At 39.6% G+C, this 13,142-nt stretch overlaps 1 protein-coding gene across 1 annotated transcript in view; it reads left to right on the top strand.

Moving 5' to 3' along the window:
- SETBP1 (SET binding protein 1) overlaps positions 1-13,142 on the top strand; it is a 355,475-nt gene that overhangs the window by 249,704 nt on the left and 92,629 nt on the right. The window lies entirely within an intron of this gene.

The raw sequence follows: 13,142 nt of genomic DNA on the forward strand, positions 1-13,142 counted from the left end.
GGGCACTGTACAACCTTAAGCCACATTATACTTTGTCCATGAGCATTTGCTCTGGCCAGGATCACAAAGGCAAGCCCTGGGTTCACATCTGACAGGCTGGGATGAGGACCTGGATGAAAGGTATACTACTGAGCCTCTTGCCCCCAGATCACTTTACTCCTGGTATAAATCACGGGGAAAATAGGATCTTCCCAGACATCTCTAAACACCAATTGGGGCTACTATTAGAAAAAACTTATGCCTTGTATATTACGGGTGGAATTTCCTTATGCATCTTTCTATCCACACAAGAGTTCCCTGTTGTGGTAGCCTAGCCTTTCACTTCTGATTAAGTGTCCCTTTGTGCCTATCAAATCACAGAGACAACAAGATCCTTGTAGAACAGAGCCATCATTAACAAGGAAGTGAGTAGAATCTCCTTTCCTAGGAGTTGCAGAAGCTAAAAACACTTCTCCTATCCCCTGTCCCAACTAGTACAAATCCCTCTTGCCAAAATGCCTGATTGTAAAGGGTGAGCCGTCTGCGTTTCAAGTTTGTCAGTTCATTGCTATGTATGACAGGACCTCTTGCTTCAGGAGGAGTCAGATCATAATTAGTGAACAGAGAGCATTCGGGTCATGAAGAATTAGAGACCTTTGCTAGGCCGACAGATTTCCAAAAGAAATATGAGTTAGGAACCACTTAAAGATTGCCCCAGATTGCCACTAGCTTGTGAGCGGCTATATGGTAGCTGTTCTTCTTGGCTAATGAAGAGCCCAATTAGCAGCCATGTAGCCTGCATTTGCTAAAGGTGATAAATAGCTGACATTTCACATCTGCCCAAAGTGGATATCCTCACCCAGATATTCAAGTCTCAGCCTAAGACCTCTTTGAAGGTGCCTTTTAGAGGGTACAGACTAGAAATAAGCCTACCTGGAGAGAAGTTGCTAGAATAAGTTTGTGCATGAGAAATGTTGTTTTCTCTCTCTCAAACATGATGGAATTGGTTCATAGCTCCCATATGAACCATGGCCAGAGTGTGTTCTTATTTCTGTAATTTCTTGGCATTATTAATGAGAAAATAATGATGGTGTGCTACTGCCTTGAATGTATAAGAGACAATTTTAACTTTACAGACCTGAGAAATAAGATCGCATTAACTAAAACCAATCGGTTTCCCATCAGTCTTAACTGGATTATTGTTTGTAGATAGACTATTGTGTTAGATGATGGTTGAAGTGTCCAGGCTGGGACAGTATCTTCAGTTCCTCTCTGTATATCTGATAGTGCCCACACATCTCTCTTTGTGTTTGCATTCCCAAGGTAGTCAATCCTTAATTAAGAATTCTCCCTCTTCTCCCCCCCCCCCCATATACCTATGTACCTATATACCCTTACTGGACTTAGCTTAAGAAATGAATGCTAAACCCAACTCTACATGACTATAGGCCTGGCATTCTGCTTATTTTGGTATTGCCTGCCATCTATAACTCAAGGGATTGGCCAAATTTCTTTTTTTTTTTTTTTTTTTGGTTTTTGGGCCACACCCGGTGACGCTCAGGGGTTACTCCTGGCTATGCGCTCAGAAGTTGCTCCTGGCTTGGGGGACCATATGGGACGCCGGGGGATCGAACCACGGTCTGTCCTAGGCTAGCGCAGGTAAGGCAGGCACCTTACCTTTAGCGCCACCGCCCGGCCCCGGCCAAATTTCTATGTAGTAAGTTTCTTTATTAAAACCACTTCACACACTACTTCAGGTTACCCTTGCATCAGCCTTAAAGGAAACATACTTTCATTCTTCCTTGTCAATTGGGACACTGAGATTTAGTGATCAAGGGGCCTGCACAGGTGCAGAAAATCAGCAGTTTTGATTCTAAGCCCACTAAAACCCAGGGCTTTTCACACTGCATTATAGTTTGCATATCACCTGGCTAGTGAAAGACAAGTCTAGATCATAGGTCCTGGTACTCACATCTGTGCTCCTACATTTCCCGGCGACCTTTCTTCTAAGAATCCCATCCATTCTCTGATTGCATGCCTTGACCCAAAGGCATCTGCTCAGTGATTATGTGATGATTTCAGAAGAGAGTAATTAAGGAAAGAAGACATCCTTTTTTTTTTAATTTCCAGCCAATGGAGGAAGATTCCTTGGAGCCTAACATTTTCTAAGTACTGTTCTGGAAACATCTCCATGAACTGAGCTTCTATCTCTATCCTTACTGAAATCCAGTGCTCTGAATTACTTTTGCCACTGCTTTATGCCTTTCTCTATTGTAAGTTCAACTTTTTATTGGGATTAAAAATAGTCATTGTTTATTGTAACTTCCCTGTCAATGTATTATGCCAAATGTTTCTGCAATCTTGTTGAATATTTTAATTGAATAGATGAGTCACCCTATGGATCACCCCTTTACTTTCAAAAGTTGGCTTCTAGTATATCTATCCCAGTTGTGCTCTTCATTGCCTAACTTCCAAGAAATCAGGAGAATTATATCTTGAGCAGCTTTTGAAACTGAAATGTCAGTGCTTTTCAAGACTCCCTGAAGAGTGTTCACCTTGATATGAAATAACCTGAAAATATCAAGTCTCATGAGAAGATGGGAGGCACAGATGAGGCTGAGGTCTCTGGATGCACTAAATCTTTATTAGGCATCTTTTCGGGTAGATTATTCAGGGGGTTATGTATGGAAATAAACATCTCTGTTCCCAAACTTAATTCCATCTACTTTTGCATTTTTTTTCTGGATTAATTTCCTTAGCATCTCAGTGTCCTATTTCACATGAGTTACTCTTCTCTAAAATAGATACTGCATAAATATAGATGTCATCCTTGAGCCCACTAGGGAACAGATTTAGGAGATGAGTGGAGAAAGGACTTTAGCGCTTCCTAAGATCAGAGCTGATGAAAGGTACCATATAAATGTAAGTCATTACCATTATGGAGCAAGGAATTAGAGATCCCATTTAGCAATAACAGCAGTTGCACACTCCATTTCCTCTTCCCTGCTTGGAAAAAAATCACTCATTCTCCATTCCTCTGGCCCAGAAGATGGATTCCTTGTCTTATTATTTCCTTTACAACTCACCTAGAGCTTAGAAGTCATGTGGATTCCTTACCCTTTTTTTTTTTTTGTAGTATTTCTGTTTTTTTCTTTTGCAGAAGACAATAGCTCTTTTGAGTTGTTTTCTAAATGCATACCATCTGCTTAATTTCCATTTATAAAGATGCTTGCCTGGGGCCAAATAATTGATAAATTGTGGGAAGATGCAATTCATAGACTCTCAGACTGGAGACAAGTTTTGTACCCTCAGTTGTTGTACCTCTCTCCCACCACCCTCCCCATCTTGCACATATGGACCTACAGTAGAGTTCCAAAAGAGCAAACCTACCTGAAGTTGACAATATATAGAATAAACTACATGCTCTAGAACAAAGTTCTCCTAAGCGGCAGGTGAGTGATGTCTCCAATATGAGTCAGATTCTACCTGTTCAGATACTGAGAAACAGTCTTTATAAACTTTTATCTAAAATTAAACCAGAATTTTAGACATTTTTCTTAACATCCTCTGTTCAGGATCCTATCAAATATTGAAGAAATAGTAAGATGATGACATTTATAGGTATTACCATCTCATTCATGCTCAAAACTTTCTGCTCATTCATCCTAAGCTCACTTCTAAAATATCAGAATTCTGCTATGCAAGGTAGCTGAACTTCTTTGAATCTAACTGATGCTTCCTCTCTGATGTTTTTGTTTTTGTTTTTGGTCTACACCCAGTGGCACTCAGGGTTTACTCCTGGCTCTGCACTCAGAAATCACTCCTTGTTCAGGGGACCATATGGGATACCAGGGATTGAACCCAGGTCTTGTCCTGGATCAAGGTCAGCCCTGTGCAAGGCAAATGCCCTAGCACTGTGCAGCAACTCCAATTCTCCCTCCTCTCTGATGTGGCTTCCATTCTACCCTTTTCCAGCTCTTTTTAGCAATATAATGGAGTATTTTGAAACAAAGTCTCTATTGTCACTCATGGACAGAAAATAGACTGTCAAGCCAAAAATAATACAAAAAAACAACAACAAAAAAAAAAACACCTCCTCCAATTAGTCATCCCAGTGAGGGAATTAACTACACAGATGAAATGTTTTGAGAACTGTACCAAGGAAGACATTTGTAAAGTTTTCTGAAAATTGATTTAGAAGAAGATAGGAAAAAATAGTTAGGACCAGGAAAGTAGGAAGCATTAACAATGAAGTGTGATCAAGTGTAGTCAATGGAACAAAAATCCATTCTAGGGGCCGGAGAGATAGCATGAAGGTAAGGTGTTTGCCTTTCATGCAGAAGGTCATCAGTTCGAATCCGGCTTACCATATGGTCCCCTGTGCCTGCCAGGAGCAATTTCTGAGCATGGAGCCAGGAGTTTCCCCTGAGCACTGCCAGGTGTGACCCAAAAACCACCAAAAAAAAAAAATCATTTCTAAGTCCTGGTCATATTGTGGCAAGAAATAAAAGAATAATGAACTGATAGCTTCAGTGTGGAATTAGCTAGGCTTCTGAGTACCTGCCCCAGTTCTGTCTCCTACATTAGCCGGCGGGAAGATCTGCCTCTTCATCTTCTAAGTTTCCCCCCATTACAATAAGACAAATGTTCTAACTAGAGAAAATGCTAAAAGTACCTAAGGTAATCCTTGAAATTTGAATATGAATACACATGCACTTACCCAGCCTGGTCATTTAGAAGAAACATGTAAATTTTTGACAAATTGGCCAGATAGCAATTCAATGAAATTTCAAAACAGATTCCTTCTGCCCATGCAATAAATTATAATCTGCACTCTCCTTTGACTTTCTCTACTTCCCTTGCAATTTTACTCACCCTTTTAAAAAGGTGGACCTCCTCAGACAAAACTTCTACCAACAAATTAGCATGCTTCTTATGCAGGCTAAAACCATAAGTATCATCTCTGAAGCACACAGGTTGGAAAATTAACATGACCAATTGTCTGAGAGTGGAGCAGATATATCTGGCTTACATTTATATTTGGACTCAGGAGTAAAACATCCTACTAAAATAGCCTTCACATCTTATTCTGGACAGGTGCACAGTGAGGCTTTAAAGATCAGGTGACCCACATGATTCTTATCGAATTGCAAGAAGTGTTCAGAGTGAACAGCTTAGCATCTGGGAGAAAGAATAGGAGTGAGTGAGCAAGCAAGAATGTGTATATGTGTGTGTGAGAGAAAAAAGCAAGAGGGAAAAACCGGTAAGTTGTGGGAGAGATGTCAAGTTATACGTTTTCTTTTGCTGCAAGCTGTTGTAAAAGGTAAGCATCTCTTTGACAATAATTTGGTTCTAGTCTTTCTCTGGAGACCCATGTTTGGGACTGGAAATGATCTTTGTAGGCTCTCATGGAAGTCATTTTTTCCCTTTCCTGTCTTAACAATTGTACATACTTATTTTATGTAACCCCCAAGGTTCTTCTTCAGGTTTCCTTTTGGAAACCAGGAATTAATCAAATTAACTGTCGTGATCCATAGCTTTCTGGCACTAAAAAAAAGAAGAAGAAAAAACATACTAAGAGCATTTTTTTTTGCAACATTGAAATCAGAAATCGAGCAATTCTGACTGAATTCCCTAGACTATTTATCTTCTCACAGTTGGCAAGCATTCCCCTGTCCTGTTGGAAGTTTTTATTTATACCTCTGTGGCTTTGGCAAATTATGCAGATTCAGGTGTGGGTGTTGAGAAGTTGCAGTTTTGACAGACTTGGCTTTCATACAGCCTGAACTCTTTCTTGGCTAAAGAAGTCAGTAAAACATGCCTTCTGTAGGCTGCCCTGTCATTGGGCATAGATAAGGATGGTGCTTTGGAAAGATCTTCCAGAAAAACCATCTCTTCACTCAACAATGAGCAAGTGAAGGGACTGAATACTTGTTAGAATTGTGGCCCAGGCTTGTGCCAATGGAGCACTTAGCGCAGTGGACTGAATTCAAAAGGGAGTGGAAAAGAGAAAGGAAAATTTTAAAACTATTTATGTAATTATAGTGTGTGTGTGTGTGTGTGTGTGTGTGTGTGTGTGTGTGTGTGTGTGTGTGTGTTCCTGATTTAGTGCAGTCCAACGAGAGGAACTTAAATAGAAATAAATCAGAGCTTTTGGCCCTTAAAAAACTTGGACCTCAAAAGTCTCTTCTATATAAATTAAGAAAGAAAACCAGGGTGTGATTCTCATTAGAAGGAAGTCCAAAAAGGTCATCAGAAAGTCATTGAGAAAATGCTAGGATTACTCAAATGGGGAGAAACTTTCTCCAGTCGGGGTGCCAGTATACAGCCAATAAAGGCTCATTTATGGGAAGTTTCATTTGAGAGGAATTTCTAAGGGTGGAGAAGACAAGTAGAATGGGGTTCAAGGTAGGAGAAAAACAGAACAGATAAAAAAAATAGACAGATTTGATGGGAGAAATACCTAAGAAACATTTGGAAAGTGGGGATGTGTCTAGTTATATTGAAGTTAACATCAGTAATGATTTCAAATAGACAAGTCATAAAATGACCAAATTTTCTTTTTTTTCTCTCTCTCTTGATCATTCCTTCTCTCCTTTTCCCTAGTTGGAGTTGGGTAAATTTATTTTCCTTCTTTATAAAATATTTCTTATAGAATATTAACCACTTTGTTCTTAAAATTACACTCCCCATATTTCCCATATCCAAACAAGAGACAGAATGAGATGGGTCCAGAAAAATAAAAGTAGAGAAGAAATGTGAAGGAGCAACAATGAGTAAAAGAAAGGTGGGTGGAGTCAGTCGAGTGAAGGTAGCCAGATGCTCCTAAGAGCATCAGGTGTGTTCATAGAGCATGAGATGAGATGAGAATATACATGATATATTGTGGGTCTTGCAGACAGCAGAAAACTAAAAATTTTTGTACTTAGTTTATCATCTGGTTAGGTTTTTGTGAGCCATCTGACAAGTCTAACTGTAAAGAGTTAATATAGAAATTAATGTTGAGGAAAGGGATGGGTCGTAGGTGCAGAGTGAAACTAGATTGTGATTCTAGTCAAACTCCAACTTCTAAGGTGATTTGGTTTCTGAAGTCATTCTTTTTTGTTTCATTTTTATTTGTTTTGGGACATGCCTGTTGGTGCTCAGGGATCACTCCTGGCTCTGTGCTCAGAAATCACTCCTGGCAGGAACAGGGGACCATATGGGATGCCGGGATTTGAACCACTGTTCGTCCTTGATCAGCTGCGTGCAAGGCAGACGTTCTACCGCTGTGCTATCTCTCTGGCCCCTAAAGTCATCCTTTAAAGGAAAGACACATATTTGTTTTTGTAGTTTTGAGTCTAAGGTCCCTCAACTCTTGGAGCATAACAATCCGGAACCATTTTTGCTATGTCAGTCCTATGAAAATTAGCTATAGAAAAAGATTTGAAAAGAAGCACTAGATTCTAAGTTAGCGCCCCTTTCTTCTCCACAGCCACAGACACTTAAGCTTTGATTACTATAAGAGTTATTTTTAAATTTCTATAAATCTCTTTTCATGGAGTCATGAATTTTGCCTCTGCTACTGTACATATATGAAAGATGTCCAGGTAATTGTAAATTCTGGTATGTATGCTCATTCATAAAGGCTCATTTTCTCCAGGGCGAGTGGGAACTTTTAACTTACTTAAAGTTGAACATGGTGCAAAGGACATTAGAACAGAGATAGAAGATAAAAAGAAGCAAAGAAGGATCCCTGGCCTCCACTTCCTTACACTATACACAAAAGAAACTTAATTAATAGTTGACAAATCAGTTCAAAAGCACGTTTCATTTGGGCGAACTCAAAAGCTAACCAAAATTCTTCGCTAGAGAAGAACTATAGGCATTTCCTTTCTGAAGAACCTAAGTGTATATATATATAATATATATTATATTAAATATATATATTATATATATTATATATATTATATTAAATATATATTATATATATTAAAATTTATAACAAATATATATTTATTTATATATATTTATATGTTATAAATTTTAATATTATATACTATGATATATAAAATATAAATTTGTATATATAAAGTATAAAAAGAGTGCAGATAAATGAAGTTTCTGAACATTCTAGGAACACTGCCATTACCATCATCGCCAATAAAGAAAGTCAATGATGCAGACCTGAAGATATAGTACAGGAGTATAGCAAGTCAGTTGTTTTGCATCCCAGCCTTAATTCAAGTCCTCAGCATCACAAATAGTCCCCCAAGCATTTCCCAGGGTCTTAGAGCCAGCAGTATCCCTTGAGCAAAAATGTGGCCCCAAACAAACAACAAAAACAGTTTTTAATATGTTAGTCAATACACTTTGGACAACGTCAAAATCCACAAATAAAAAATAAATAAAATCACTTCCAGTCCCCCAAGATAGCCATTAGCTATGCATAAGACACTTTCTGAGGCCAAACTGTTCTGCCTGTTTCCTCCTTCCTACCCCCCCTTCCCATCCCCAACTCCAGCAGAAGATTAGGAAGGGTTTGTCAGTTCTTTCCATTTCCTCTCAACCATCTTGCCAGTACTGATTTCAATAGCCTTTTCTTCTGCTTTGTATCCTTTCCCAAACAGGGAAAATATTTTAAAAATAAATTCTACTGCAATTGGGTAAGAAAACCATCCAGGTTTCCAAACTGTCCTAGTTAAGGTCTCCACAAGAGTTGAAGTGCCAGGACAACAGTCAGGAAAGCGACAAAGTGAATAATGTTTCGAAATATTTCAAGAGCCACTGAATTTCTTCTCAGATAAAATGGCAAGGAAGGATATAATGAGGTTTTCAAAGTTTCACACCTTACTTCTGCAATGTCAAATACTCACATTTTATTACCTATTCTAGCCCCATGACACACAGGCCAAGTGCTGGCTCTGCTCATAGGCCAGTGCTGCTGTCATTCATACCAAAAGCATTTTATGGCAAGGAACCAGCTATAACTTTTAGGTTTATGACACAAAAGACTGCCTGGTACTTGTTTACTTGGTTTTTCTGTTAGTTTGTTTGTTTGTTTTTGTATATCTCTAGGTGTTGAATTATGTTGAATTAAATAATTAATAATTGAGCTGGATGGCGATGGATGGCATCCCAGGCCACGTGGCTCTGCAACCCCCATCCAGCCAGCGGGTCCCAGGCCCAGGTGAATGGCGGAATCACTCACTCACAGGCAGGCATCAGGAAGCATCAACTTTATTCATCCCTATCCACCACATGTGTGGTTTCTATCATAACCTTTTAAGCACAGCCATTCTTTGCTAGCCCTGCATCTTAATTCCTTTCAGCCATCTTCCTTTGACCTCCATCCTGGTCAAAGACCAAAAGAGGCAAAGACCCAAAAGCCAGAGAGCCCAGCAGGGCAGAGACACTAATCCCCTGGCTCAAAGGTTTATCTACCTATTCCAAGACCCCTCCCAGAAATGGGCGGGTCTCAGATAGGTACACCTACACTAGGTATGTCTAAGATGAGGCAGGAAAGCCAGAATATCTCATCTCCAAAGACTATTTTTTCTCCCATTTCTTCTCCACCACAAAGCCTGCATGTATACATAATCTTTGCTGTCATTGGCACTGAATCAGATACTGGAGCAGACAGACTTCCAGGATATTTCTTAAGTCTGCATAACAGCGCATAATACCAGTGAAATTGCTGAAATTCCCCTTCTCGTTTTCTCCATTATTTTGTGAGCTTCAATTAATTTAATAATGGAAAAAATACGAAGAGGAAACTCTTCTGGAGCGCTCTCAAAAAAAAGGACTTCCTTTCCGGGTCTCTTCCTGAAGCTGCTCTGGCCTCTGAATGGAACTCCCTGACTTGAATATCCCCACACAGCCTCATCTCCCCGCACCCCTAGCAAAAATCGATGCTATGAAGTCAGGATTGCCTCTTCTTGGTCAAAAATGTTTCCTTATGTCATTTTTTTTTCATTTTGTTTATCCTTTTATGACAACCCAGAGAAAAATTTTATTGTCCCATCTCCTCCTTCTGGCTTTACCTAAATCAACACCATAATTATTGAAATGGAGACAGAAGATGGCATCTTTTTCCTGGGATGCCTATGAGGCAGGCACAGAAAAATGCATAAATTGATGGCTGGTCTTGAAACATCTATTCTTCTTGTATTAAGGCTGAAACTCTTCTGTATTGAAAGAGGCTTCTTTAGCTACTCCTATGGTCTCAGCTTGTTTCTGATCATTTTTAAATAATTTATTTGCTTTGAATTCTACTAAATCTTCTTTTACAGGAAAATACCACCATGGGTCCTTCTATGACTGTACACACCACCATGCCTCCTTCCTGAAGCAGCCTCTTGTTTTCCATCTTACTTCTGTGATCTTGGGTATCTCAGTTGCTCTGGTCCTCTTCTTCATCTGAGAACTAGGGTTATTAATTCCTACCTGGTTTTTTTGTGGAAATTGAGCCAAAGTACAGAATCCCCAGGAACACCAGCACACTGCTTATCACAGAGGTCATAGTACTGTTCCCATATATTAATTTCCACTTGGAATGATATACCCATACACAGAAATGGCAAAACATTGCTTCTTTAAGCAACAGACTTTCCTTTTTGGCTATATTCATACTGGGGGTGAAAATAAATCTCTCCCTGTGCACACATACACACACACAGTGGTGCACATCATCTGGACCTCAGTTGTGTTGGATAGAAAAAATAAAAGGTCAGGATTAAGTAGGCACATAAATCACAAAATACTCATTGTACCTGGAGATGACTGGGTTCATAACATAGGCATCATCTGCACAAAGGAAAAGTTCTCTTGGCAGTTTCAACCTCTAGTATTTGGTCTGTCACAGTCAGAGTTTAATAGCACCAGTTTCGTCAACCAATTTATCTGCTGACTTCAGCCATAAAGAACAAGCAGTAAGGTAAATCATGAAACTTATGTTCACTTTCCATTGCTGTGATAATAATTTACCACAGTTTTAAAAGCTTGAAACCATGCACATTTCTTCTCGCAATCTCTGTAAGTCAGAGGTGCTGGGGTTCATCACTCTCCTCTATTCAGGATATTAGGAAGCTGAAGTTAAGGTGAAGTGCCTCCCTGCTGTGTCTGAAGAAGCTCTAGCTTCCTGCTATGTTATTGAATTGCTGACAGTGTGTTGAATTGCTGCAGTGTGTGTTTTTTTTAAGGACTGGGGTGCCTGCTGGCTGTGAGCTACAGGTGGGTCTTGGCTTTTAGAAAGACTGTCCTTTTTCTTTGGTCCCTCCAACAACAGAGAATTGACTTTCAATGACTGTCCTTCTCCCTCCCATCTCTGACCTCTGGATATTCCTCTTGCCCCCACTCTATCGTCTGGAACTTCTTACTGTTTCTGGACAAAGCCTATTGACAAGCTTCCATGTCGTGACCTGTGTACCCACCCTTTTTTCCCAAAACACCCCATAAATTCCATCTCTGGACTAACGTGCACTGTATAAATTTCTCTTGATGTATAGAAAAGATTATCCTGTGAACAATCTGTAAAATGGTAAAAGTTTCAACCATGGAACCATACATTGCCAGACTATCAAGAGAAGAAATCTGAAGAGTGATTTTATTTTATATGTGAGCAGTCCATGAAATGTGTCCTGTACCTGGCCCTTGAAGAATTAGTTGAGTTTAGGTAAAGAAAGAATAGAGAGGGCCTGGAGAGATAGCACAGTGGCGTTTGCCTTGCAAGCAGCCAATCCAGGACCAAAGGTGGTTGGTTCGAATCCCGGTGTCCCATATGGTCCCCCGTGCCTGCCAGGAGCTATTTCTGAGCAGACAGCCAGGAGTAACCCCTGAGCACTGCTGGGTGTGGCCCAAAAACCAAAAAAAAAAAAAAAAAAAAAAGAAAGAATAGAGAACAGTTTGATAGAGAAACATGTAAATAGACACCGTGTTTTTAGAAAAATTATTTCATTTTCATAATGGAGGCGCTAACTGAGAACATGTGTTTTTTAATGAGATTAAATCATGTATGTGGGTGCACGTGTGTGAATAAAATAGTCTCTCCAAAAACTACCTGAATTATGAGAAGGAATGAGAAAAAGTGGAATTTCTCAATTTGGGAGGTTCCCAGCATTACTGGCTGAGATAGAAGAAGAAAGGGGCAAAAAAAAATAAAGTGTTACATTGTAATGAAATGTAATACATTTGAGGGAGAGTAGAAGAATGATCAGTTATCCTCCTTTTAATTTGATTGGCCTGTCTTTATGGACCATCAGGAATGAGATGAACTTAAGTAAAGCAGGCCCCTCTCAAAAATGCTTCAATGTCAGCATTGGGTTGCTGTTGATACTGCCAGCAAGAGAGGGAAGGAGTTCCCAGTATTAGAGAAAAAGGCAGGTGATCCAAGTACTTCTCTCTGGATAGATAGCCAACATCAGCTCTTACCTTGATCAGTTAAGAATTTACGGGCCATCTTGCAATGCTTTTGAATTGCATTCTGTGTGAAGAGTTCAGTGAACCCAGTCTTCATAAATAGTTGGGCTGACTGAGTGTGCGTTAATAATGGGCACTCTTACTGAACATGCCCTCGGAGTTGACCAGTACACTGAACTTCCTTATAATCCGGGAGGAGCTTCTACACTAGAAGGAGGTGTGAATATGTCTTAACTCAAAATATTTCTCACTCTTCATTCCTTTTCACAGTTCAGAATCTGTGTCTTATTCCATGTGAAAAGAAAAATCACCTTATTTGCTTGGATTTCTTGCTGACATCTCTCTCTGGTAATGATGATGGGGTGGGTGAGGGGTGTCAGGAGTAGGGGAGAATGCTAGAATGCTTTCCATTTTTCTCAGTGCAACTCTGCGGCATTTTCATGAAATAGCAGCCACCCAAATTCTAGTAATCAAAAAAATATGTGCTTTCTTCTTTCTCTACCAAAATGCTTACCTTAGAAAGTACAGAAATTAAATGAGAAAGCTAAACTAGATATCTTTACATTCTTTTGGCTTTAAAATGGGGGAGGGTAGTACAGTTTTTCTGATTTCTCATCATTTAGAAGTTTCTTTTGAATGATGAAAATTGTAGCAAAAAGCTGAAGAAGGGTGACTGTCAGGAAAGGGTTTGTATTCTCTTGCTATGGAAAGAGAAGACACCCTAATTAGGTCTAATCTTGAGGAACGTGACTTTCCATCCAACCCAC

Source organism: Suncus etruscus, chromosome 10 (assembly GCF_024139225.1).
Source record: "Suncus etruscus isolate mSunEtr1 chromosome 10, mSunEtr1.pri.cur, whole genome shotgun sequence".
In the NCBI taxonomy this organism is placed as follows: domain Eukaryota; kingdom Metazoa; phylum Chordata; class Mammalia; order Eulipotyphla; family Soricidae; genus Suncus; species Suncus etruscus.